The sequence below is a fragment of the Mustela lutreola genome, chromosome 18 (genome assembly GCF_030435805.1).
Source record: "Mustela lutreola isolate mMusLut2 chromosome 18, mMusLut2.pri, whole genome shotgun sequence".
Lineage (NCBI taxonomy): Eukaryota > Metazoa > Chordata > Mammalia > Carnivora > Mustelidae > Mustela > Mustela lutreola.
Window position 1 is genome coordinate 8,724,817 of NC_081307.1, and position 27,933 is coordinate 8,752,749.

At 45.7% G+C, this 27,933-nt stretch overlaps 1 long non-coding RNA gene across 1 annotated transcript in view; it reads left to right on the forward strand.

Moving 5' to 3' along the window:
* LOC131820552 (uncharacterized) overlaps nucleotides 1–21,732 on the forward strand; it is a 40,309-nt gene extending 18,577 nt beyond the window's left edge. The window contains exons 3-5 of the long non-coding RNA XR_009349689.1: nucleotides 18,945–19,140; nucleotides 20,248–20,332; nucleotides 21,244–21,732. This is a non-coding gene — a long non-coding RNA (uncharacterized LOC131820552). The remainder of the gene's footprint in view (nucleotides 1–18,944; nucleotides 19,141–20,247; nucleotides 20,333–21,243) is intronic.
* Nucleotides 21,733–27,933: the final 6,201 nt, after the last annotated feature.

Consider the following 27,933-nt stretch of genomic DNA (forward strand, 5'->3'; position numbering starts at 1 on the left):
CTAGGAGAGGAGAGAGTGTCTTGATCCACTCTTTTTTTTTTTTTTTTAAAGATTTTATTTATTTATTTGCTACAGAGAGAGAGAGGACAAGCAAGGGGAGCAGCCGGCAGAGGGAGAGGGAGAAACAGGCTCCCCGCTCAGCTGGAAGCCAGATGTGTGACTCGATCCTAGGACTCCAGGATCAAGATCTGAGCCGAAGGCAGATGCTTAAACAACTGAGCCACCCAGGCATCCCTCTAGGCTCTTTTTATCAGGAAAAATCGTATTTGCATTAGCATGAATTTCATTACACAAAAACTTGCATTTGCATGTGGACCAAGTAAAAAAGGAATTTTTTTTAGTAGCATTAATTTTCAAGTTAAAAATTAACAAAGAATAGTATTGGAGTGTACTGCCATCTTCTTGTTTCCCTATAATTAAAAATATGTAATATAATTGTGATGAAATTTTGGATTTTATGTCATATAAGCACATGAGTGTGTTTGTGTAGATGGGTTTATCTGTGGGCTCCCACATACATACCCACATGTACACACATTCACTTTCGGCTCCCCTCTTTTCCTCTGATCACTTTATGGTGCAGACTCCTCTCTTCTTCCTTCTTCAGGTTGCTAATGGGCAGTGGGAGAGTGAGGAGAAGCACTATCCCTCTCTCTGGGGCTGACCTCACTTTGCACCAGTGTTTTGATGTCCCAAGGGGAGCTTGAGAAACAGCACCTGGAAGTTTCAAAGGGCGATGTTGCCCTTCAAGTTCGCATTGAATGAAGAGGAACTCTGACTCCGCCCTACGTCTTCTTGATGCCTCAGGACATGGCAGCCCTCAAAGCCTGTAGTTCTTCCTTCTGGGTATCATTAGGTACTAGAGGGGACAATTTGATCTTTTTTATTTTGCCTCCCTCACCCTGGCAACCCCTCCTTGCTCACGTTCAGAATTTTAGAACAAAGTGAATAAAGCTCTTTGGGAAATATATTATGTGTTGGGAAGAATGACTAACACTTTTTTTTTTTTTTAAAACAGGGTTATGGAGGCACAATTTACATACCATAAAATTTATTCATTTTTAAGCGTAGAGTTGAATGAGTTCAGCAAACTTATATAGTTGTACAACCATCCCTATGCTCAGTTTTGGAACATTTTCATCACACAAAGTCTCCTGGTGCCCAGCTTAAAGTCAGCCTCCTCAGTCACCTGTAGGCTCAGTCAACCACTGATCTACTTTGTTTCTATAGATTTTTCCTCATTAGAAATATCATGTAAATGGGATCACATAACGTTTAGCCTGATTTTTTTGAGATTCACCCATGTTGTTTCAGGTAACAGTGCTTTGTTCCTTTTCATTGCTGAATAGAACTATTCCATTTTACAGCTATACTACATGACATTTATCCTTTCATTGGTTGATGGTTGGTTGGTACATGAGTATTCCAATGTCTGTTCGAGTTCTTGCTTTCACTTGTTTTGGGTATATACCTAGAAGTGGAAATGCTGGGTCACATATAATTATGAGTTTAATTTTTTTGAGGAATGGCCATACCATTTTCTGTAGCAGTGCACCATTTTACATAACCACCAGCAACGCACAGAGGTTCCAGTTTCCCTCTGTCCATGCCAACACTTGCTATTTTCTGTTTTTTAAAAAACTTGTATTTTATAATAGCCATCAAATGGGTGTAGAGCAGTATCTCATTGTGTTTGATTTGCTGATTAGTGATGTTGGGCATCTTTTCATGTGCTTATTGACCATTTGTAGATCTTCTTTGGAGAAGTGACTATTCAAGTCCTTTGCCCAGTTTTGAATTGGGTTTGTTTGTTGAGTTGTAGGAATCGCTTCTCGGCCTTTTGGCTAAGATCAAATGTTGAGTTGTAGGAGCTCTTTCTATATATTATGAATATCAATCTCTTATCAAATGTATGATTTGGTAATATTTTCTCCCCTTCTGTAAGTTCTCTTTTCACTCTGTTGATAGTGTGTATTGAGGCACAAAAGTTTTAATTATGAATGAATTAAATTTATCTATTTTTCCTTTAGTTGCTTGTGTTTTTGGTGCCATAGCCAAGGAAATGTTGCCAGATCCAATGCCATGAAGATTTCCCTCTATATTTTCTTCTAAGAGTTTTATAGATTTAGCCCTTTTGTTTAGGTTGTTGATCTGTTCTGAGTTAATTTTTGTATATGGCATAAGGTTTAACTGCATTAATTTGCATATGGATATCCAGATTTCCCATCAATGTTTGGTGGACTGTTGAATGGTTTTGGCATCTTTGTCAAAAATCATTGACCGTGTATGGTAGGGTTTATTTCTGGGCTCTGAATCCTGTTCTATTGGTCTGTATGTCTACTTTTATGTTAGTGCCACCCTGTTTTGATTGCCATAGCTTTGTAGTATGTGACAAAATCAGAATGTGTGAGAGACCTCCTCCAACATTGTTCTTCTTTTTCAAAATTGTTTTGGTTATTTTGGGTCCTCTGAGGTGCCATGTGAATTTTAGGATAGATTTTTCCATTTCAGCAAAAACATTGTTGGGATTTTGATAGAGATTGTGCTGAATCTGTAGAACACTTTGAGCAGTATTGATCTCTTATTATGTCTTCTAGTCCACGAACAGGGATGTCTTTATATTTTTGTGTCTTCTTTTTTTTTAATTAAAATTTTTTTTAAAGTAATCTCTACACTCAACATGGGACTTGAACGCACAACCCTGAGATCAAGAGTTGCATGCTCTACTGAGTGAGCCAGCAGGTGCCCCTATATTTTCTTTAATTTCTTTAAGAATGTTCTATAGCTTTCAGTATACAAGTCCTTTGCCTCCTTGGTTAAATTTATTCCTAAGTATTTTACTCTTTTTAATGTTATTGTAAACAAAATTGTTTTCTTAGTTTCTTATTTGGATTGTTCATTGTTAGTGTATGGATGTGCAACCGAGTTTTTTGTTCACCTTGTAATTTTAAGGTCTTGATCCACTATCATTTGACATCTAAAATTTCTTTTGAGAAGTCAGATACATTTTGATTCCCATTTCTTTATATGCACTTGCTCCCTTCATTTCCCACCCTGACCCATGGAATTTTTATGGATTATTTCTGTATCTTGGATGTTCTGAAATTTCACAATGGTGTTCCTTGATGTGGATCTCCCCGCTCCCCCATTCACTACACTAGTCACTCAGAGTATCCTCATGTCCTTTGGTTCTGGGAAATTTTATTTAATTTTTCCACGAATAATTTTCTTCCTATAAATGTTTCTCTTCTATATTTATTAAATTCTTATTATTTGGATTTTCATCCAGATATTCATATGTTTTCCATCTCTCTTTTGTACTCTATTGTCGTTTAGTTTTAATTTATAGGAGATTTCCTTAACTTTTAATTTTAGTTCTTTTGAATAATGTTATTTTGGTTCTCAATTTTAATTTCCAAGAGTTCTTTCTTATTTTCAAGCGGGGCCTTTCGAATAGCATGTTACTTTTGCTTTATGGTTGAAAAATCATCTCTCTTGAGGATATTATTGTTTGGTCTACTTTTTTCCCCAGATTCTTTCACTCATGTTTGTGTTTGATTGTATCTTCTTTGAGAAGGATTTCCTTAAGGCTCTGATGATCCTTGGCTCTGTTCACACTTAAGTGGAGGCTGTTTGTGAGGAGGGGGTGGGACTTCACTGGGGAGGGTGCAGATCAGGTTGCCATGACCCTTTGCACCACATCGCTCCGGTGTTGGTATGTGGGGGGTCTTTTTTCCCTACTGGAGAAGTGTCATTTAGTCTCCTGCTTCAGAGTTCTGTTGGTGTGTGTCCGGGTGTCCTTGATGGCTTACCTTGTAGAAACTGCAGCAAAGGGTGGAGGGTCTTTTGTCTCACCAGATAAGAAGTAGACGTTCACCTAATTCCCCTATTTTTACTCTGTCCCTAGCCCCTGTCCTTTGATGACCCCATCTTCCTGAATTCAGACCACTTTGGTGAAATTGTTCTTTTTTTAGAGAAAAAAATCCTGGTTTTCTTGAGTATAGGGAAGCTAGATAGATGCTTGACTGCTTGTGCTGGCGAGGACTCATGGGACGTCCATTGGATCCTAATACAGACTTCCAAGGGCTTCTCTTCTTCCTGCCTTGGTTCTCATATCCATGGGTTTGTTGGGTGAAAGCTTGCACATGCCACCTCATTTGGAACATCTCGGCTTTGTATTTCATATCTGGTGAGGCAAGTCTTCTCCCACACTTCTGAATTTACTTGGCTCTTCTCAGACATTAATTTTTTTTATAGAGATATATTTTTTTAAAAAAATCACCAAGTATTTCTATGGAATTGTACAAATCCATGCCTATTTTAGGATAATTTAATTTAGTTTCTCAAATAATCCTGTTGGGATTCTTTTTTTTTTTTTTTTTTTAAGATTTTTATTTATTTATTTGACAGAAATCACAAGTAGTCGGAGAGGCAGGCAGAGAGAGAGAGAGAGAGAGAGAGAGAAGCAGGCTCCCTGCCGAGCAGAGAGCCGGATGCGGGACTCGATCCCAGGACTCTGAGATCATGACCTGAGCCAAAGGCAGAGGCTTTAACCCACTGAGCCACCCAGGCGCCCCCTGTTGGGATTCTAATTGAATTCCTATTCATTCCTGCATCTCTAGTGCCCTCATACAGGGCCTGGATCATGTTAGGCTTTCAGAAAACCTCTGTTAAATAGAAATAAACCTCCGATCCCTGTGCCGACGCGTTCCCTATTATACCCTCCGTCTGATCTGTGTTCAGATCGCAGAGCCAGCTGGTAGCAGAAGCAGAAGAACTCAGGTGTCGTAATTCACCACTCTGTACTTTTTATACCATACTTGTCCCTGTAAAACAATTCTTAGCAGTTATACACAGTCGGGCATAAGGGCCATGCCAGTGTGAATGGAAGATGATAAAGTCATGGAAGTCAAAGTGTTTTAAAATCCCAAAGAAATATCTCTGCCTGGGTCAATCTGTCCTACTCCTAGAACAAGCTCCCATGTGGGAGGGCAGGACAGGCAGGTGACACCTCTGGGTCAGATGGGTACAGTTGTGGTGGGGCAGAGGGAATATTATCAAGCTTATTTATGTTTTCCCATAGGAAGAGCCATATTTCAATGGCATGAATATGAGTGCGAAAGTAGAATGGTTTATCTGCCACGTCTGATCCATGTGGAGTTTCAGTAATAAAGTTTATTAGTGCCCCTGATTTAATATGACACATTTCCAGTGCAAATTACTCTGAGATCATCATGTTCATAAAATAGGACAGAAATCTTTTAAGTGTGAGCATAAGTTCTGAATTAATTTAATAACCCAGTCTGGAAAAAGGCATGTGGTTTAAAGCATAACATTATGCACTGAGCTCTTACGTTTCTCTTCCACTCCCCCCATGCCACTTTTGAGAAGCCTTTGTTCATGTCTCAGGTCATCTGGCCTCTTGTCAGATCTCAGGGTTTTACTTTTCAAGGAGGTTTGAAAAAGGACGTGTTAGTGGGGCCAAAGCAAGAGGGTCCGTTCCTCCTTACGTTGGGGGCTCTTGAGCACAGCTGGTTTTATTTCTTAATAGTTCCTGCCCCCAGGGGGTGGACAGGGACCAATGTGAAAGCAGTGCTTCGTCTCTATGATTTACACCCTTAAGTGGGCTGGGAGGTGGGTGGGAGAGTGAGCAGGGCACAGACGTGACACTGGAGAGCTACAGTGGTGGGGAGCATGAACACACTCCCCCGTCTTTCCAGATGGGAAAAAAATCACAGCAACAGGGCTCATGCCCCAATCCTCGAATGCTCATAAAAACACTGCAGGTTGTGAAACATGAGTCATGGTTCTATTTATCTTGTGGCAGGGTACAAAACCAAGTGAACAAACATAATTTTCATCAAGATAGAAAATAGTAACGAAGACAAAGTATGAGCTCTTCGGTGTAGCTCAACCAACATTAGGCTTTCCATCTTGTGCACAGACCTGGGACCACCACGCCAAAGAAATCTGGAACCCGCCCTCCCTACTTCTGCTCCAATCTTTTAGGGCTTGGGATGGACTCTTGGCTCACCAACTAACTCACTTCTTGGGTGATCCTACCTTTTTGTGGGATTTTAGGATCCCCCTTTGTCCTGTCTGGATAGGCTGAGACACAGGACCAAAGGCACCCTGAGTCATCCTTAGACATGCCCTGGCGTAGTCCTCTTGTTTGTTTCCTACTTTGGCATCCAGATGGTGACTGGAAGGGCCACCTGAGGGCCTGGCGATCAGGCCTCTTTCTGACCGTGGTGCTTCCAGCCCTGAAACAGAGCAACACGCTCTAAGCAGGTTAGCCTCTCAGAGGTGGCTTCCCCGCACCTCAGAAGAGAGGCCGTCCCGCCACCTGAATTTTGCCCAAGAGGCTCCATGGAAGGAAATGTTCTTATTTAAGGTTCTCCTCATCACCTGCAGAAATTGCCAACAGCAGGAGTTCTAGCGGGTTTAGCAAGAGACCGCACATCATTCCTACCGGGGAGAAGCTGGAAGAACGACAATAGCCCCCTTCCACAAGACAGAGATGTTGGACGGACTTCCCTGGCCGAGGAAACCACGCTCCACCACCTACGCACCTGAAAGGCCATGGTGCTGAGCCACGGCACTCTCTATGCCTCCGCCCCTGTGAACCCCCTGCTTGGCTGCTTTCTGCCTATTTCCAAAGAGTTCCCTCCTTCAGAGAGTAGTTGAAGTGCCACCTGCCCCATAAACATTTCTCGAGAAAGCAGCCAGCAAGAATGCCTTTCATTGGTCTCCCAGCATAGTTATTAACTTAACATATGGCATTTGGCCCTCGGTGATATTCCGATTAGCTCTTATCCTGTGTGTCGTTTTGTTCTTACTATTTCCTGCCATAAGTCCTGTCTGACCAGCCTGGCTCTAAATGCCAAGCCCCATTGGGGGGCTCACAGTGCTGGGGAGGGACTGAATTCACGGGAGATGATCAAGGTCTGGTTGTGGGGTGAGAATTCTGGCTAGGGAAGTGCCAATCTTCTTGAGAAATGGGGTGTCCCTTCAGCTGGGTAGGGGCTGAGGAGCCTGGAAACAAGGAAGCGCTCTCCTGTGTTTCCCCACGCACACCTTTGCGCCCTCCACCCTGCGGAGAAACTGACCAGCACCCATTCCTTTCTCTTCTCAGGACCCCTGGCCTCCGGCCTTTTCTCCTGGCTTCCTTCTGCAACAGCACTTGGATCCCCCATGTCTTTTGTGTCAAAAACCTAAATCCTAAATCCAAAAATCAGTGCCAGGGCATCTTTTCCCTGATGCCAAAAGCTCCTTAAAGTTGCTCCATAAATATTTTTCATAATTCAATTGAGTGCCAGACTGAGAGCTGGCAGTAGGGTATCATCTCTACCTGGTGGGTGAGGCAGACACAGAAGCAGTGGCAATACCACGTGACAAGCAGGACAGTGGAAATGAGTGCAGGGGGCAGAGGTGGTCCAGAAGAGGGGTAGTGGACTCTTTCTGGAGTCAGTGTGGGCGGGGGCTGGTCAGGGAAGACTTCACAAGGAAGTGGCCGATGTTTAGGTTCTGAAGAACAGCCCGGGTTCACCAGGGAGATGGCCAGGTGGGGAGGAAAAAGGTATTCCAGGCGAGGAGGACCGGGCACGGGGTTGGGAGGGGGATCCTGTGTGGTTCAGGGCTGCCGTAGCATCGGGTATGGGGAGACATGGCAAGTGAGGGAGCTGGATCACAAGAGGTTTTTATACCAACAAGTGTGGGGTCTATAATTGTAGGACATGGGGAGGTCTTTGAGGGTTTAAGGAGAATTATGGCAGCAAGGTTGTGGAAAACTGTAAGGGAGTAGGGACCCACAAGAGAAGAAAAGGAAGAATTTCAAAAAGGAGTCATATGGCAGCAGCAAACATTTAAAGAAGGTCAGGTAACCCGAGGAACCAGGGTCCTATCCGTGGGTGTGACAGTGAGGAGATTCTGGTGTTCTCCAGGGGAACAGTTTCCATGGACAGGTAGGGGCCGAGGCAGCTGGTGGTGGACTGAGGGGTGACTGGGGGGCAGCGCAGGGAGGGCACCTGGTAAGACCAACTTGAGCTACGGGATGGTAGCTAGAGACCGCCATGGTGCTCTAGCACCATGGTGCTGGGAAAGTTTCATGGGCTGGGTCTCTATCTGCTCCCCCTCTGGAGGTCACCTGCTGCGCCCCAGTACCTGTCACAGCATCAGACGCATAAGAGATACTCAGTGATGGTGGGAAGAACGACGAAACGCCCCCCGTGCACATTTCCTGGAAAAGGCTCACGGATTCGCTCACTGAGGGTTCTTCGCTGTCTAGGGGCGTTCTGGGAAGCCGTTGAAGTCATGAGCTCTGTTCCCAATCACATGCTTTCCTGAAGTACGGAAGGCAGACAGCCAGGGTGTCAACACCTTGGGTCACACTGCATAGTGCAAAGCCTAATTTGACTTTCAGGCTGATGTCAACGTTTTGTTACCTTGCTGAGAAGCCCAGCTGGAAGACCACATTAATTCACATTTGCCTGTGCTCCAGCCCTGCGGTCCGGCTCACAGCCTCCGAGCAGACCTTGAGGGAGGCATTTCCGGGACGGAGGAAACCCCCTTCCTGGTATGCAGGAGTCTGGGTGCGCTCTCAGGGCTGCCTGGGAGAAGTTCCTCCAGCTCGCCTTATAGAGTAAACCCACTCAGAATCAGAGACCCAACCGTGAAAGGAAGAGCCTCTCTCCACCTGCCTTTCTCTCACCGTGAGGTGATGGCGTACTGATGAGGACAGCATGGATGTGGGCTCCCCCGCTTAAGAACCGCCCCTTCTCAGAGTTAAGATCATTTTCCATATAGGGGTGGACACGTTCGCCCAGACCAGCATGTGGGGGCACAGGATTCCTGCCAAGCTGGTCTCAGGGAGAGCTCACTGGGCTCAGTCGCCGGGACACCAACCTCGGTCCAGGGACACGGAAGAGCCCTCCTGAGAAGGCATGCACGTTTCTAGCCCTTGGCTCCCTACCTGTGAACTTTGCGTGGACCTGGGTGACAGGGAAGGAAGTGGAGTAAACAAGCGTGCTGTCGCCCACGCCCGCCCCTCTCTCCAGCGTCCCCACCTTGGTTTTGATGGCTGCCCTCCCTCTCCTGTCCCTCGAACACTGTCCTCCTGGCCTTGTCTCTTCTCTCCCGCTTCTCTTCCTGCTCTGTCCTGCCAGCGGCACAGACAGCTGCTTCTTTTGTGTCTCCTGGCCTAGCTTTGTTATTTTTATTCCCATCATTTTGTTTTAAAAGATTTTATTTATTTGACAGACAGAGATCACAAGAAGGCAGAGAGGCAGGCAGAGAGACAGAGAGGAGGAAGCAGGCTCCCCACTGAGCAGAGAGCCCGATGTGGGTCTCGATCCCAGGACCCTGGGACCATGACCTGAGCCGAAGGCAGAGGCTTTAAACCACTGAGCCACCCAGGTGCCCTATTCCCATCATTTTTTTATGCATCTGCCTCTATCCCTGAGCTGTGAGTTCCTCCCAGCGAGGCTCTGGGTCCTATTTAACTCAGCAGGCTCTGCGTCCAGCAGCGTGCCTGGGGCCCAGTAGGCTCGCTGACTAGACGGATGGATTTATAAACATTCCACTGCTACCATTCTTCAAGGCCCATCTCACTTTTTTTTTTTTTTTTAAACTTTGTTTTAGGGGCACCTGGGTGGCTCAGTGGGTTAAAGCCTCTGCCTTTGGCTCAGGTCATGATCCCAGGGTCGTGGGATCGAGCCCCATATTGGGCTCTCTGCTCAGCGGGGAGCCTGCTTCTTCCTCTCTCTATACCTACTTGTGATCTCTGTCAAAAAAAAAAAAAAACAAACTTTGTTTTATTTTTTTAGTGTTTTTAAGATTCATTTATTTATTTTAGAAAAAGAGAGTGCGAGTTGGGGAGAAAGGTTGAGGGTGAGAGAGAATTTCAAGCAGATTCCCACTGAGCACAGAGCTGGACGTGGGGCTTGATCTCACGACCTTGAGATCATGTTTTGAGCTGAAACCAAGAGTCCCTCACTTAACCGACTGAGCCACCAGGCACCCCATGGCCCACCTCACTTTCTGTGGCCTCTTGGACAATTTCCTCCAGACCAGTGATCTCTCCATTCTTACCATTTATTCAACAAACATTTATTGAGCATCTAATGTCATATTTGATGCTATGAATAAATTTGACTAGATTTCTGCCCTCAAGAAATTTTATGAATAGTTGAGAATAGAGGCAGGTTAATCAGCAGTTAAGTGAGATAGATGCTGTTACAGAGAAACAGTCACAGAATAATAAAGGCCGTTTTTAATAACCTTTGAAAATTTATTTTAGTGAAGGTTTTATCACTTTGGTGCTAGAATAAAATTTTAATGGAGCTGAATGTAAAACCCTGAATTTGCTATTCTGTTGCATCATAGATTAAACGTATTTTTTCTAAATTAGAAAATAATATGCTCATTATAGAAATTCAGAAAAACATAAAAGTATAAAGGAGAAATAAAATTATTAACCTACACTCAGAGATAACTACTGTTAACCTTTTGGTGTATATTCTTCCAGACTATTTATCATCTCTCTATAACTGTCCTTTTTTTTTTTTTTAAAAACAAAACATTAAACTGGCATCCTGAAAGTTTCAGTCTTCTTTTCCTCTTTTATTATGAACACTTTATCATGAAATATTATGAAAAATATGATTATCACTAACTATGCAATATGACTGTGCCTGATTAAAATGAAAACTATTCTTATAACTCTGGCTTTTAGACTGTTTTCAATTTCTCTTTATGATAATTAACAGGAAAATCTTTGTACAAAGTCATGCGTTATTTACTTGTTTTTTTTTTTTTTCCTTTTGGGGTATTCATCTTTTTCCTATTGATTGTATAAAGCCCCTTTACATATTAAGAGCATCTGTCTTCTGACATAGGTATTAAAAAATATATTTCCTGTTTGTCTTTTTTCTTTTAATTTTGTTTAGTATCCAGCTAAACAAAGCCAGATCTTTGAGGACTTTGACTCTCTCATTGGAGAAAAGAGGAAACTAAAACCAACATATTTAAGTGATTCTCAAATGACCCTTAGGGTTGGGAGCAGAGCTTGCCTAGAACCCAGGGCTCTGGGTTCTCAACGCTTCCTTCAGGAATGCACCCCTGAGACTGGATGTCACTGTTCTTTGCTTTCCAGTGGTGCCATCTGTGTTGGATTTGCCTTCCTATATGGAGGGCAGGCATTGTGTCTTAACCTGTTCTCTCCCCCATCTGGTTCCCACCCAACTTGCTTTCCATTACTTAGCTCAATTGCTAGTGATTTGGTAGTTGTTTAGTACATCTCTGTGTTAATACACGGGCTTTTAAAATGTTTTTTATTTATTTGAGAGCAAGAGTATGAGTGGGAGGGGCAGAGAGAGGGAGAGAGGATCTGAAGCAGATTCAGTGCTGAGCTCGAGCCCAACATGGGACTCGATTTCATGACCCTGAGATCATGACTTGAGGTTGAAACCAAGAGTCAGCTGCCCAAGTGATTGCCTCACCCAAGTGTCCCCAGTACACTGTTTTTTTTTTTTTTTAATATTTTATTTATTTATTTGAGAGAGACAGCAAGAGAGAGCATGAGCGAGGAGAAGGTCAGAGGGAGAAGCAGACTCCCTGTGGAGCTGGGAGCCCGATGCGGGACTCCATCCCGGGACTCCAGGATCATGACCTGAGCCCAAGGCAGTCGTCCAACCAACTGAGCCACCCAGGCGTCCCCCTGATTTTTAAAGAGTTACCAATAATAATAAAGGTATCTCTGATGCTCACAACAAATCCGTGAACAAGGCAAGACCAGCCTCACCAGCCCTGTTTTTTAGAGGAGGAAGCTGAGGACCAGAGAATTTAAGGAACTTGTTCAAGATCTTACAGCTGGACGATAGCAGAACCAGTTCTTTTGGCTTGAAACCCCTCCTTCTCTCTGCCATACTGAGCTTCTCTCCCATAGGCTCCCTTGCTCCTGCCCTACGTGGGACAAAAGGCTGGCTGTTGTTTTTGATGCTCGGATGGGTTGAAGAGGTAAAAGCTGGAGGCCCACTGGTCACCCCTGTCCATACAGGGAACCAGGATCATGGAGCTAGGTGTCGACTGAGTTTCCATATTGAAAAATCTGAAACCCATAAAGAGGAGCCAACTTCATGGATATAAAACCTTCATTTTATTATTTATTTTTTAAAAAAGATTTTATGTATTTATTTAAGAGAGAGAGAGAGCACGATGGGAGCCAAAGGCAGATGTTCAACCAACCGAGCCACGCAGGTGCCCCTAAAACCTTCTTTAAATAGTTGCTCTCTGTTCTCCCCTTCACCAGCCCCTGGCACCACTAATCTCTTTTCTGTCTCTGAAGATGTACCTATTCTGGATATTTTCTGTACACGGAATCACACAGTATGTGACTTCGAGTCCAGCTTCTTTCATTTGGTGCAGGCTTTTCGAGGATTACCCATGTGGTGGCATGGGTCAGTGCTTCATTCCTTGTTATGAGCTGCCACAACTCGGTCACCATTTATCTGCGGATGCGTTGAAATTTGGGTGGTTTCCACTCAGCCTGGGTTTTGAGGACAAGGATCCTCAGGCCAGAATCACTAAGTTGTCCTAAAAATCAGCCTTAGCTAGATCTTATTGGAAAAGATTCTTCTCTAGGTAAGAAGGAGGAACTTCTCTTGGCTCTTCAAGCGGGCTCCGGTGGACATTCTGAGGGCTCAGGGGAGGAGTGGAGGTGTCCCTGCAGCGAAGGGCTCCCTTTCTGGGTATTCGCAGGTCCCTGGTGTGGCCGGGACAGCAACACGGTGGAGACTGCAGGCTCCGTCTCAGCCCAGGGCTGCCCGTCTGGTCCCCGGCAGGCAGCCACAGTCTTTTCTCCCCTCCACTTCGTTAACAGCTTCAATTAGCCCAGGACCGGGAGATGCTTCATCAGCTGCCTCGATCAGCAGCCAAATAAAGCCGTCACGTTTATGAACTGCCCAGCGAGTTCTGGGAGGAACTCTGCATATTTTACATTTAATAACTTGCCTCTCGTTTTTATTTATAATGTTAATAATGATTTGGGGGGTGCTCTGGGAGAGCACAGGAAGAAATCGAGAGAGACTTTGACACAGATGGTGGGACCTGGGGCAGAGGGGTGATGGCTCTTAGCTCTGTTATCCTGCTCCTGACCCAGGCTCCCTGCAGGTGTGAGGGGCAACACTTGCCCCCCCCCCCCACGACCCTTGCATGTGCTTGGCAGCCTCTTTGGGCCTGCTCTTGCTGTCTCCATGCTCTGATGTGGGACCCAGGGGCGCTCTGGTCTTACGGGCTGGCCTGTATTGCGAGCTCCTTCTCCCCCTGTTTCCCACCTCAGACCTGTCTTGCTAGTCTCTCCTATGGCCTGTCCATGGGTGGAACAGGTGTCAGACTGGGTGAAGGAAATAGGATTTGCCCTAGGAAATCTTTCACAGGGTGCCTGTGTTTTTGGAAAGTCCCTTAGCGTCTTTCCAAATGAGTATTCTAGTGATTCCTTTTTCCGGATATGAGAAAAAGGTCCGGGGGTGCTAAGTGACCATCCCAGGGGACTGGCTGGTGAGCTGTCACACTGGGCGGCAGAGGGTGTGTGCAGATTGTGAAGGAGAGGGCCGTGGGATGGTCAGGAAGCTTGGCCTCTTAGATCTGCCCAGCCTGGGTTCAGTTCCCAGCTCTGTCTCTGGCTCTCTGTATGACCTTGGGCAAATTATTTTCTTCTCTGAGTCTGAGGATGTTCCTCTGAGCCATTGGGAAAATCAGAATCTCTATCTCACAGGTGATCTCACAGGTGCTGGGTGATTTACCCAAGATCATGTTTGTGAAAGATTTTGTAAACTGCAAGTTGCCTTACAGATTGTAATTATTGATTGCCTTCTACTGGGAAGCTCCCTCTGGCGCGTGGCCTTGTTGGGTAGACTCTAGAGAAGGGGTTTGTAACTTCTTTCAGAAAGGGCTAGTTAGTAATGATGTTAGGCGTGGCATACCTCACGGTTTCTGGCAGAAAGACTCACCTGGGCAGGTGTAGCTGAAAACAGCCTTTGACAATATATAATTTATATAATCGAATGGGTGTGGCTCTGGGCTCCTGAAACTTTATTTACAAACAAAGGCTGTAGCCAGATTTGTCCTGCAGGTCCTAGCTTGTCAACCTCTGCTCCAAAGAGGCATGTCCTCAGAGCTGGGAGCCCTGAATTCAAGAAGGCAGAATTTTCTGGAAGGGATACTTGCAAGAACCGCCCACCCCCCACTGTGTAGTTCAGTTTCTTCACAAGAGCATTTTTTTTTTTTCTTTTAACCTGCAGATTTTCCTTACCAAGAATAGAGTGTTAAAAGCTCAATTACCCTTGTCGTCATGTGGGTTCCTCCAAAGGGAATTGCACAGACCCGGTCTTCATGCTTTCCAGAGCTTGGCTCCGCCTCTGCGTAGAGAGAAGGAAATAATTGCATCCACCTCAGCTGCCTTCATCCGTGATGAGTGAGGAAATGCCTACGCACCAGAGATTTTTTGTTTGGGAAGATTGGCCTACTTTCCTCCATAGCTGGCTCTTGCCTGGAAGTTTCCGTGGCTATTGTCCTGGAGGATGAGGGGGGGGAGCAAAGGGCAAGGAAGAAGAATCTAGAAAATGCCAGCGATAGGGCAGAAGGTCGGCCAGTTACTTTGTGCTTGGTGTCCCCCAGACACCAGATCTAATCTTCTCGGCCACATTTCAAGGTAGACTGTGATTGCCATCTTACAGGTGGAGAGCAGAGACCCAGACAGGTTAGTTACTGCTCACAGGAGTGGGAGGGACGGGGAATGTAGATTCAGTCCGGTTTTATCTGATTCTCAGGCCTGTCATCTTCCCACTACGCCTCACGGCGACGCAGATTTATTGGGTCTGCAAAACTCATCAGAAATGCGTCCACCTGCTTGTTGCACGCCCTCTTCCTGCGGGGCAAACATGAGATGGGGAGTGGTCGACTGGGGAACAGGGTGCCCTGAAAACCAGGAATCCCCGAGTCCGAGCCCTTGCTCTTAAATCGCCTTTTGACCTTGGGCAAGTCACAGACACTTGCTGGGCCTCAGTTTCCTTATCTGGGTCCTGAGGTAGTCTTACTGGCCCCGTCCAGCTCTGTGATTCTCAGAGCTTTTCTGCAGATTGCCGGTGGCGGCCAATACATTTTGTTTTTCCCCGTCTGACCGCTCGGCAGAAGGGAGGGAGGGAGGAGGCAGCAGGAAAGCAAGGTCAATCAATTCTAGCCCAGACCAAAGCCTAAGAGATAGGGCGTGGCATGCTGAAGGATGATGGCTGGCAAAAATCATTAGAAGCATCTTTCAACAATCTATATGCCGTTATCGATCTTGTTATAGATCATCTTCCATTCCTCCCCTACCTTTCTTTCTCTTTCTTTTTTTTTTTTCCCCAAGATCTTCTGGATCAATACAGCAAGTGCATTGAGACTGTAGCAACACATTTAAAACCTTATAAAAGGTTATTTAGTTGCTAACAGTGCAGTGGTTTCTGCAAAGCCTGCCAAAAGGTTACAGCTTTTTGGGGATCATAAATTACAGACGACAGGAAAAAAGTAAGTGCGGTTTTCTTTATTGTCTCGATGATGGATGGACTCCTGAACAGGGCAGAAAATACATCATATCACCTTTAATGGGTGTGCATTTCTGCAGCCATAACTCACAATTTTAAAATAGAGAATGGTGAAATATGGCGTTGTATATTCCACTTGTGACATATTTATGAGTCCTTGCCTTCTTATAAATACAGTGATTGCTATTTCAAAGCACCATGTCAGGTATGAGCTGAGCACAAACAGCTGGCGCGGCTGAAAAATTATAGCCAGAGTGGACGTTTTCAAAAACTCTCTCTCACAGCAGTAAATTTACAGTGTTTGCACTAACTGTTATTAAAACCAAATCCATATCTTGGCAACAGGAATCCATTGCTCAGTAACAGCTGGAGTGATAGTGTGCCCCAGCAGCTGGGGTGAGCTCTAAACTTGGCCGTGGTGCACATGGAGGAGGGAAGGTCATGGGGGTTCAGAGGGAGATGGCAGCGGGGGTGAGGGGGGGCGCTCTGTGGCTCCCGGGTCCAGAGCCCAGGCTGGGGCCCCTTTGGGTCTGCCTCTGTCTCCTGTCTGAACGTGGTATGTAGGCTTGCTGCTTCCAGCTCTTTCCCCTGCTGGCCTGACCAGGGAGCCTCTCCCAAGAGTTTTCTGACTAGCACTTTGTGCCACTCATCCCTGTTCCTCCTCGCTCTCTCTCTCCACTGGGTGAGTCATGCTGGTGTCTGGAAAGGCAAGCAACTGGGCCCAAACCAGGGACACGCTCTGTGCACAGCCCGAGGAGGGGAAAGACAAAGGGCAGGGTCCGGAGCGGGGTGGGGTGGGGGGAATTGCACGGGGGAGATGGGGCTGCAAATGGGTTGTGGGTAAAAAAAAAACACACAGCAACCTGAAGGCCAGATGGTCTACACTGTCATAACAATTTTCAATTCAACCAAAATGTGGCCGGCCCCAATTATGAGCTTGGCCTAATTTGGATGGCTGGAAATACCAAAAAACGAAGAGGACATCATTTTCACTTTCAGGAAGCTTACGGTCTACAGACTGCCTGAGACTCAGCTACTGATACTACGCCTCACATGCTTTTGTGTTTTATGCTTCCCCAGTTCTTTTCTTCATTGATGTTCTATTTGGCTACTTCAAGAAACTAAGAAAACGTACAAGTGCATGGGCTAAACTCCAAATATTAAATAAAAGGAGATGGTCTCTAAAGAGTACATACTGAGGATTCAACTTAGATGAAGTTTACAAACAGGCAATACTAATCTGTGGGAAAGAAGTCAGAATAGTGCTTCTTTTCATCTGCAGGGTTGGGAGGGACATGTGTGAACCTGGAGGTAAGGAACCCAGAGGTTCTGCTCTGTGCACAGTGGGTACGTAGGGTGCCCTGTTTCTGGCTCCCATGATGGCCATCCATCTCCAGAGAATGAGGTTTGAAAACCAATGGTCCAGTGATTTCCAACTCTGGCTTTGGCAGCCTATTCAGAATTATCATATTGTTATGAAGGGGTAGGTGTAAAATTCACACAAAGATCTGGGATTAATTGTCTATGCTCATTCATTTATTCATTCATTCTTTCTTTCCACATTTGCTGAGATCCTTCCGCTTGCTGGAAGGATGTATTTGCTACAAATGTGCAGGAGGCTGAGTCTTGAAGGTGGCCATGATGTGGTCCCTGTTTTCAGGAATCTGCAGAAGAGTGGGGTGGGCCCTCTGTTCATGTTGGCTGTGAGGACAGATGAATTCTGCTGGAACAGGGTGGAAGAGGACCTTGTGAATGGGGTGATGTTGACTCAAGATCATGAAGGACAAGTAAAGTTCACCGGGGACAACACTGAGGGGAAGGTAATGGGAGGAACAGAGTCCAGGGTGCTGGGAGCATCGTTGGTGAGGGAAGGGGGCCTGTGAAACGTAGGGTGGGGCCATCTTTTGGGAGATGCTCACTGTCTCCTTAAGGATTAGGCTCTACCCTGTCAGCGAGAGAAGTCCTAGAAAGTTTGGCACAGGAGCTAGACATCGTCCGGTCTGGCCGAGCTAGCTGCCCCTGCAGCACCTGGGAGTGAGGGACAGTGGAGATGGGCAGAGAGCTGTCCCCATGAGGAACTTCTGAGCGCTGGTGATCTCAGGGGAGGCCGCAAGCCCCGAGATCGTCTACACAACCAAATAACAATCAAACAACAACCACTATTCAAAAAGTTTGGGAACTATTGGGAGGTTCAATCCAATATTGCTACCTACCCATATCTTCTTCCCCAGGGATGGGGAACTCATTGATTTTAAGAAAAATGTCTGTTCAATCATAAAACAAATACTTGCTTCTTGTAAGTATTTGATGAATATAAGATGAATATAAGAATAAGTTTGAGATATGCTCAAGGCTAACTCTGGCCTTGGTATTTGGTCCAAATCTGATATTTGGTGTCAGCTTTGGACTTGGCCTTTGGAGGCCCGATAGTAGAAAGTCATTTCTGGCATCCCCGACCCTGTGTGTGATCAGCGGTTGGGGGATTGCGTTGTCTCTAAACCCAACAACAGTGGTGCTAGGAACAAGGCATGGCATTCATATTTATTAATAGTGATGCTCTTGTTTTGCAAGAGAGGCAAGCCCTCTAGATGCAACCTGGAGTGGGAATCCCTTTTGCGCTTTTTATGTTGAAATATTATCGATCAGTTGAAGTACAAATGTGCATTTATTATCGTAAGAGCCAAGTGCTACGGTAACCATGAAAATGAAAGTTGTTAATTGTATGCACGAATTTATAAACTTTCCAATAGTTAAATAAATAGGGGAAGAGCTGACCCTTCCTGTGCAGGGTAGGAGACAATAGGCTAGCTAGATGATTTGGGGGAAAACAAACAAACAAACATTATATTCTTATATCCTTTGAGGAACCAGCAATTTTATGAAAATGTACAAAATAACAAGACAAAAAAATCAGTTAGTGTTATGACCTGAATGTTTGCATTCCACCCCCCCCCAAATTTATACACAGAGACCATGACCCCCAGTGTGGTGGTATTTAGAGGTGAGGCTTTTGGGAGGTCCGTGGGGTCACCAGGTTGGGGCCTCATGTTGGGATGAGCACCCCAGTTCTCTCTTGGTGCTGAGTGAGGACACTGCAAGGGGGGGTTGCTGTCTGCAAACCAAAAGAGGGACCTTCTAAGACCCAAGATCTGCTGGCACCTCGCTCTTGGTCTTCAGCCTCTAGAACCGTGAGAAAGAAATGTTTGTTGTATAAGTCTAGGGTAATTTGTGATAGCAGTTGATAAAGAAAATTAGATTGTCTTTAAGTCTCATTTTTTGGAATTATTTGTTGTAATACCATTCATGACATTACACAAAACAACCTTTCAGAACAGCTTTAACTGGAAATGTTTATTTTTCTTGAAGCCACGAATCTCTCCAGAAAAAGCCTGATCTGAGAAGGCAGCGTGTTTTGTGAGGATGAACAAGGGATAGGACGGCCGCTTTACCACCTTAACGTTCAAAAGGAGGAAACACGCCAAAACACGGAGAGCATCTGTGATCCACGATCCTTGATGCAGACATAGCAGAGAGTACGAGAAGAACGAAGAAAAAGAGAAAAGTAAGATGCTCTCTTCGAAGCATTTTGCTTTTCATCTACCTCAGTTGAAAGTGACCGTCTCCTCAGTGACAAAAATGGTCAAGTGACGGGTTAGCAGACATCCCTCTAAGCTGATGGGCCAGAAATAGGCTTTCTGCATTCCATGAGAGCCCTTGAAATTTCATGGCAGTCTTAATCAAAATTGGGATAAAGCTGTAACATAAAATTATGTGTAGGGTTTGGCCTGAATTTTAACCCTTTGACTGCTTGGCATTTGGGTAGAATATACCTCTAGATATAATGCACCTCCAGATATAAATTGAAAATCTTTTCTGTCCCCAGCACCTAGGTAACCAATGAATCTAGTGTGTTTTCTTTCAGATATGTGAAATGTAGTCATAATTTTTTTTTTGGCACCACAATGGGGATGTACCATAGTTACTACTGTCCAATAATTGGCCATTTACCACTTAGTGATCTCATCTACACATCTTTCCATGAGATTGCATATAGCTCTATTTTATGTTTGGTAATGACTGCCTATATTCCAATAAATAGATGTGGCATTATTTATTTAACCGAACTCCAGTTAAAGAACATTCAGGCCATTCCTAATTTTTATCCATTGGAAGGAAAGTTGCAATAAACATTTTTGTACAGTATTTTGTAAGTACTAAATTATTTCCTTTATATATATATATGGGTGTGTGTATATATATATGCATACATACATATAATTTTTGGTATGTCTTGCCATATTGTCTTCTAGAAATATTGTATCAATTAATATTTCCACCCACAGTGTTTATATATAAGAAGACTGTTTCCCTCACCAACACTGAGCCTCATTTGCCTTTTGAATCTTTGCCAACGTGTTATATGAAAAATGGTCTCTTGATATTTTAATATGCATCTTTTATTATTAGTGAGCTGGAACATCTTTCTGTATGTTTTTGCATTGATTACTTTTAATCACGGAGGAAATGATGTCATCCTAAGTGAAGAAGAAAACACCGACCTATGGGGATGATTGTCTAGCTGTGTAGGCTTCTCCGTAGATGACATGTGTGGGGGATACTTTGTACTGCTCCTTACAGCAGGCAAATCACTCTCGGTTCCTAATTTCAGGAATGTTCAGGAACATTCTCAGGTGCAAAAGGACGGAGCTCTGAAGAGTTGGATTGGCCTAACTGATTGGCCCAAGACATTACAGGTAAAAAAGTAGATCTGGGGTTTGATAGATTTTTCTAGAATTCAATCAATCTTCATTCCACTTGACCCCACTGTGTCTGCTACCGACAAGTTCAGATCCAGATTCTTGGGCTAACAGTTCCTAAATAGTGAACATTGCTTTCCTTATCGAGCACAGCCCTGTAAACACATTAGCTCACTGACCCCTCGTGACAAGCCTGTGAAGGAAGAGCAGGTGCTTATCCACATGCACAGATGGGATGCTGACCATGGGCACCACACCCGAGGAAACAACCTCTCTATGACTGCCATTGAGTCCCCCCCCCCCCCCCCCGCCCCGCCCCACCACTGCAGGGCACTGTGTGAGGCTGTGATGTTTATTTCAGGGAGACAAGGCTGTGAATTTGGGCTGAGCGAGGGCAGGTGTCGGCACTACGGGCAAGACAATTCTCAGCGCGGTACTGTCTCCTGCATTGCTGGAGGGTTCACATCCCTGCTGCTTTCTCTCTAAATGCCAGTCGCATCCCTCAACCCAGACTCTGCTCCCCAAATTTCCAAATGGCCCCAGGAGGGTATGGCACACCTCTGCTTGAGAACCCCGGACCAGGGGACCCCTGCTGGATGGTGGTTCGTGTTTCTGTTGGCTGATGGATTTGTGCTGTGTCTGGTAGGACTGTGAGGTTTAGGCTGAAGCCCTGGCACAGGCTAGGGTTTGAAGAATGTTCAGCACAGGTAACGTGGTATTTCTGGGCCTTCCTTTGAGGCTGATGGTCGGTTGCCCCCAGAGCCCCTGATGTAGCCCCCGTCTGCAGACAGTCAATAAACATCAACACCTGCTCCAGACAGACGGCTGCGTGTCTGCCGTTCTGGGCTGGACTCTAGCTCACAGCAACTACTTTCCCAGGTCTGGATTTTTCTTCTTTTTGATTGCAGAGGCAGAAGCAGGCAGTGGAATCACCAGCCCACGGTTACCTTGCTATAGGGAGGACTTTCAAAGGGTTGGAACCCAAGCTCCGTGGTTTGGCTCCTTTGAAAGCCAGCCTTTCCCGGTTCTCCTGACCACGGGAGCAGGCCCACTAGTTCAACGGGGCCTTGCCTGCCAAGTCCGTGGCATGCCCAGGGCTGCTGGGTGAGTTCATGCTCCATCCCGGAAGGGTCGGGGCCTCTGGGACGCAATCAGAACTCCAGGAAACTCGGCGCGGGAAAGGCTGTGAGTGGCTACTTGGGGTTTGGCTCCTGGCCTGGCCAACCCCAGCCAGCCGGCCATGCCCAGCCAACGGACTCTGTGGGCAGACTTTTCAGAGTTGTGCGGACAGCCCAGTAGCAGCGATATTGAAAACATTGCCTTGGGGCGCCTGGGTGGCTCAGTCAAATGTCTCTCTGTCAAATAAATAACATATTTAAAAAACAAAAAACAAAAAACATTGCCTGTCTCCAATTTGCCCCACGAAGAGAGCTGGTCCTGGGCGGTCAGACCATGTGTGCCACAAAAGGTAATCCTGAAAACGGGATGTCCTTGACAGCAGCTGGCTTTGAAACACAAGGTAGAGTGTTTGGAGTTCCCCTTCTTCAACCATGTAAATGGCAGTGTCTTTCACCTTAGTTGTTGTTTAGGGCTAGACTGGGAACAAGAAAGTCCACTGTTAAAAAGCAATTGCTTTTTGCATTGATCCACACACCACATATTATAAATTCCCCGTAGGCCTCCCTTGTCCCAGGGCGGGCTCCTGCCACTGGAGGGTGCGTGGTGATGGGGTGGGGGAGGGGGAGGGAATTCTTCACGGGCTCCTGGTGGTTTTGCTTTTCTGTTGCTGGGAGAAACCTGGGCAGAGAATTTTCTGGTCTGAGACACTACTTAGTCGGCTTCTCCTTGGCAGGGCTCTGAGGTGTTCTGGGGGAGCGGTGGGGAACTCATGGGACCTTCCCATCCCTTTCCTGGACAGGACTTCATCCTGGACCTGTGGCGTGTGTGTGCTCACTGCCCATGTTCTGGGACATGCTTTCCAACTGGCATGCCCTGTGGCTTCACGGGAGTCAGCCCGGGAGCATGGTGGGGCCTTTAGTAGCTGTGGATATTGGCATTCTGGGAACAGCATTTGCGTCTACTGAGAGAAATAACAAGGGATGTGAGGGTTACATTCTTTATGCAGATCCCACTCGCTCTCCAATCACTTAGCAATGTTCTTAATGCAGAGCAGGGGGGCCACCAAACTGGGTCAGTCCCCTGAAGGGGTTAAACCTTACTGACTCAGAGGGTGGACCAAGGGACACTCTGTCCAAGCGCAGCGCGTTATGGATACACGGGCGCTCTGCAAAAAGCCACCGATGTTCAGTATGGAAACAGCCAGATGTGGGCTAATGTGTCCCTCTGTTGGGTGTCTCGGAACCCTATTGCTCTCTCGCTCCAAGGCTTCTCGAGAAGCAGTGATGACACATTGCAGGTGTTTCCACTGAGCAGGACATGGTTTATGGTGTGGAGTGTGGTGGGGTGGAAAGAGCCTGGGATTTGGACTCAGCCAACCCGAGACCAATACCAGGAGGAGACCACTTAGCCATTGGGCAAATGGCCCGGGTTTTTATTCTCTCGGTGGGGGTGGTGGTGGTGGTGGTGGTGGTGAATAACACCTTTCCTGAAAGGACTGCCTAGAGAATCAAGAGAGACACGTGAAGAGTCTTCAGAACCTGTAAAATGCTCTCCATGTGTCGTCTTTATCATTCTCTGCTCTTAGAAGATGAATTTAAAAGTTTCTTTCAACTGCAATAAATTCCGTGATATTAAGCTCTTCTTGGGACAAAGCTTTCTGTTCTTTTTTCCCCACGAGACACGACAAACTCAAGAGGAGCATGGAGTCCGGGAGCAACCCAGTGAGTGAATGCTTTGTCCTTTTTTGATTCTTTGCAGTTTTACATTTTTTCTCTCTCTTTTCTCCTTTTATTTTTGTTTTAAGTTGAACCTAACCGATCCTTAAAGCGACAGAGGCTCTGGGAAGAGCAGTCCTGGGCTGTGTCCCGGCCGCCATCATCAGACATGAGGTCAGCAACCCAGCAGCTGTCTGGGCAGGCTGTTGGAAGGGGGGCCGCCTGGGTTTGGGACCTTCTTGATGAGGTGTTGCTGCAGGAATGACTTATATACGCAAGGCAAAAAGATTGAGTGTTGAGTTTGGCTAATGCCCGCTAGAGAGCTGTCATTACATCAAGGTTAGTTCACCACTCAAAGGATGTCTTGAATATCAATTGTTTCTTCTTTCTGTGAGGTGGGAGGCATGTTTCATCAGTCTTGCCCGGAAAGGGGGTGGGGTTGAGGCTTTGCTATATAGTGGGAAATGGAGTGTCATAGAAAGACTATTGACCTTGGAGTCTTAAAGTCTGGGTGGCCTTGCACACCACTAATGACCTGTGTGACTTTGTGGAAATTACTTTACCTCTCTGGTCCACAGGAGTCATATACATGTATGGGAGATGATACTATTTGGGGACAGTTATGTGTATCACATTGTACAGTAATTACCTTTGTAAACAATGAATATTCAAAAAATTGATGCATAATATCCATTCATAAGACTGCCCAGAGTGTAAGCATAGAGCTCCTTGAACTCTGCCAACATGAACCCACTCATGTAACTACCACCCAGATGAGGAATTATGGTATCCCCAGATGCTCAGAATCCACTCTTTGCCCTTTCTCTGCCACTCCCCAGCCTCCTCCTCCAAAAGGACCACGATCCCGTCTCCTAACACCATAGATGAGTTTTGCCTGTTGTTGTACTTTAGGAAGTGAAATCATACGACATGTACTTTCTGGTGTCTGGCTTGTTCGGCTTGTGAGAGTCATCCCTGTTGCTGCCCGTCATCGTAGCGGATCTGTTTGCATTGCTATATACTATTTCACGGTACGATTATAGCCCAAGTGTGTCCACCAGTTGCTGATGGAGATTTCGGTCATTTCTAGTTTTTGGCACTTCCACCTGGAGTTCTGTTGCCTGGATCTCTGTCTAGCATACACCTAAGGGTGGAATTGCCAAGTCCTATAGAAAGTATGTGGCTCTGCTTTCATAGGTATCATCACGGAGCTTTACGTGATGGGTGCCTTAACTTCCTCTCTCAGCACCAGTGCGCCAGCTTCCGCCTCTGCCGTCTTCCCACACTTGGTCCCCGCGGTTGTTTCGTTTTGCTCTTCTGATGAAGCACAGCGCAGTCTCACGGTGTTTTCTTGTTCTCATTTCCCTGGTGGCTGCTGAGGTGAAGCACATTTCTGTACACTCCTAAGCCATTTAAAAATCCTCTTTCATAAAGTTCTTGTTTAAGTCTTTTGGTCATTTTTCTGTCGCACTTAGAAAAATCTGCAAGAGTTCTTCTTATATTTTAACTGCAGTATATTGTTAGATATATTTATTGTATGTGCCTTCCTCCTACTCTGTAGCTTGCATTTTAACTCTCTATTATATTATCACGGACAGAAGTTTTTAATTTTAACATAGTTGAATATATCAACAATTTTATTGTTCATGCCTTTTTCTGTGTTGGGGTGTGAGATGAGTATCCCGGGGAAGACTCGAGGTAGCAGCATGCCTGTCTGGACACCCTCAGTCCAATCCCAAGGTGCTTGCAGAGCACCCTTGAGCTTGAAGATTAAGATAGGTCCTGGTTGATTTGCAGAAAGTACTGGTGGATCAAGGCTCATGACTGGAATCAGGGACTCACTTAAGGGTTCCTAGGGCTTATGATTTCCAGGGACCATGTTATTTGTTTTGGCCTGATTATGGGAAGAGAGAGCCTTAGTTGGCACTTTCCAGAAGACTGTGTTTCTAGAACCTCTGTGGAAATAAAATCTCTGACTCAGTGTATGGTCTTTGGTCTAGGAATTAGACACGGGAGCTTCTTCTTCTTCTTTTTTTTTTTTTGAAGATTTTATTTATTTATTTGACAGACAAAGATCACAAGTAGGCAGAGAGGCAGACAGAGAGAGAGGAGGAAGCGGGCTCCCTGCTGAGCAGAGAATCCGATTCGGGGCTCGATCCCAGGGCTCTGGGATCATGACCTGAGCCAAAGGCAGAGGCTTTAACCCACTGAGCCACCCAGGTGCTCCTAGACACAGGAGCTTATTATTGGCTCAGATTCCCTTTCAGGGGATCTATGGTCCTCCCAACGCCTTGCTGAGTGAGTCGGGTTCATGTGATCCTGCTTTCCCCACCACTGCTGATTGGGAGCCAGGAGTAGCCTGACTATGGGCTGGTTAGAGAACAATCAATGGCTTATGTGGATCCGGACATGATGTGCTTCTCAGCCAGTATGATTCCCCCTTTGGGGAATCTGAACCAGGGATCAGAAGGATGTCGTGAGCTGGTGCTGGGCATGTGTGCTGAAAGGTCACATGGAGGTGACCACTTGCTGAGCGTATAAGGAACTGGGACTCAGAGCAGCCAGTCAGGGAGGGGGCCCTGGAGGGGGCTGGAGGGAGCAGAGAAGAGCAGAGAAATCATGGGTGATTAAAGAGAGCTGGAGAGCAAATCCCTGCTTCCTGACCTTCTTGAGGCTTGACTCAATACTTCCTGGTTTCCTTCAGGACCTCTGCGTACCCTTGCAATAACCCCAATCTTTCATTTGAGCTCGTTTGAGTGGTTTCTGATCCTTGCAATCAAGAGTTTGGGACTAAGATAGTCCCGATCAAAGGTAAGACAAAAAAGAAAAGATTTATGGGTTGTATTTCATTCAATAAACTTTATAGAATTCTAGTAAAAATTGATTCCCCTACAATTCAGATCACCTATCTTATTGACTAGAATTATGTACGTGAGAATCACAGTACTGCTCTTTAGTCATTAAAATGTTAATTCAGGAAAACCGGGCAAAGAGGTGGAAGGGAAGCAGCTTCTTGGTCTTCATCCTGTAATTACAGCACAGCCCCCACCATGAAGCAGGGGAGGGGACAGAGGCACCTGAGGCCCCTAGGCTATAGATCCTTCACCTCTGGGCTGGGACAGTGGACCTCAAGGTGCTTCAGAGGTTGTTTGGGTTTAAAAGTGGTTACAACCTAAATGGCCAAGAGTAGAATGGTTAAATAAAGTCGTGGTTTCCAAATGAGGGAGTATTTATGGATTCATTAAAGGTGATGTCATTAATGGAGCTTCTAATGATATGGGAAATTAATTGTATAATAATATGTAACATTAACTGGAAAACAGATGTAAAATATTTTATACAGGTGGATCTCAGCTATGTTAAAATAAACGAGTGGGAACTGTTAACAGTAGTCTCTCTCTCTCTCTCTCTCTCACACACACACACACACACACACACATACACACATACTAGTTACACTAGTTATATTTGCTTTTGCCCTTTGGCATTTTCTATGATTACTTTTATAATCAAAATGAGGCTTAAAATTAAAACACAAATGAATAAGATCTTTACTCCGATTCTCAAAGTGTGAAGTGAGTCTGTTCTGGAATTTTCCTCCGACATCGATTCCTGGTTCTCAAATCCCAAGCTCCTGCCCTCTATGGATGAGGGCATTGGAACCCTTTGCAGTTAAGGGCCTCTTCGACCACCCCTCCCCATTTCACCCATGGCTGGGGCCGTCCATCAGATCCTTGGCACAGTTCCACCTACATTCTTCAGGATGTGTTGAAGACCAAAATGGCCATTTCTCCAGGTTGTGGTAGAGGATGGAACTTCAGCTCTGCAATTACATGGCCAAGCTGGGATCTGGTTTGTAAAAATGTGGGAGAAGTGAGTGGTAATAAACTTTAAAAACATTTTGAGATCTCAGAGAGAGAGGAAGCTTGTCTTCAGCAATTCTGGCCAGGGAGGGCATTTTTGAGGATTTGGTCCTGGAATGGCCTGGCTGGGTTTCAGTGGAACAGGGGCAGGGGAAAGACAACAGGGGACAGAGGCAGCAGCAACAGCTGGCGGGAACTTCAGAAACCACCTGGACAAGCGCCACTGCTTTACAGATGAAGCCAGCTACTACCTTGACTCAGTACCTCCTACGCTAGATGCACATGCTGTGGAGAACTAATAGGTGTGGCACAGTTGAAATTTTATTTACCTTTTACAAGAGCCCAGTGAAGCAGATTTTATCATCTTCATTTCACCAGTCCCCAAACAAAGCAAGGCAACCAGCTAACAGGGGTAAGGGGATAGTCACGGGTAACTGACCGCAGCTCCAGGACTCAAAACCACTCTTCCTTTTTATTTGGAACTCTGATGGTAATCATCAGGTAACGGTTGTGTATTGGGTCTCTCCTATGTGCCAGGCCTTGTGTGGAATGCTCTTCCCTCTTTATTTCTTTTAAAGCCCACAGCAGATCAATGAAATAGATCCTATTAATATTCCCAATTCATGCTGAAGAGAACTGAGGTTTAGAGGAACTTGCTAGTGGTCACAAAGGGAGTGACAGAGGTGGCCATGGAATCCAGGCTGGTCTGAGACCAGGTCAGAATTCTTACTGTGACTTCAGTGACTTCTTCTGGCTGGGGCCAGAATAGGGTATCCAAGGAAGGGCCCTAGAGCCCAGGACCCCACCCAAACGCCAAGGACAGGGTAGCAACTCTAGCATGACCCTGCAATCCATAAATAGCTGTTCCAATCCTGCCAGTCAGCAAATGCATCAGTCAGCA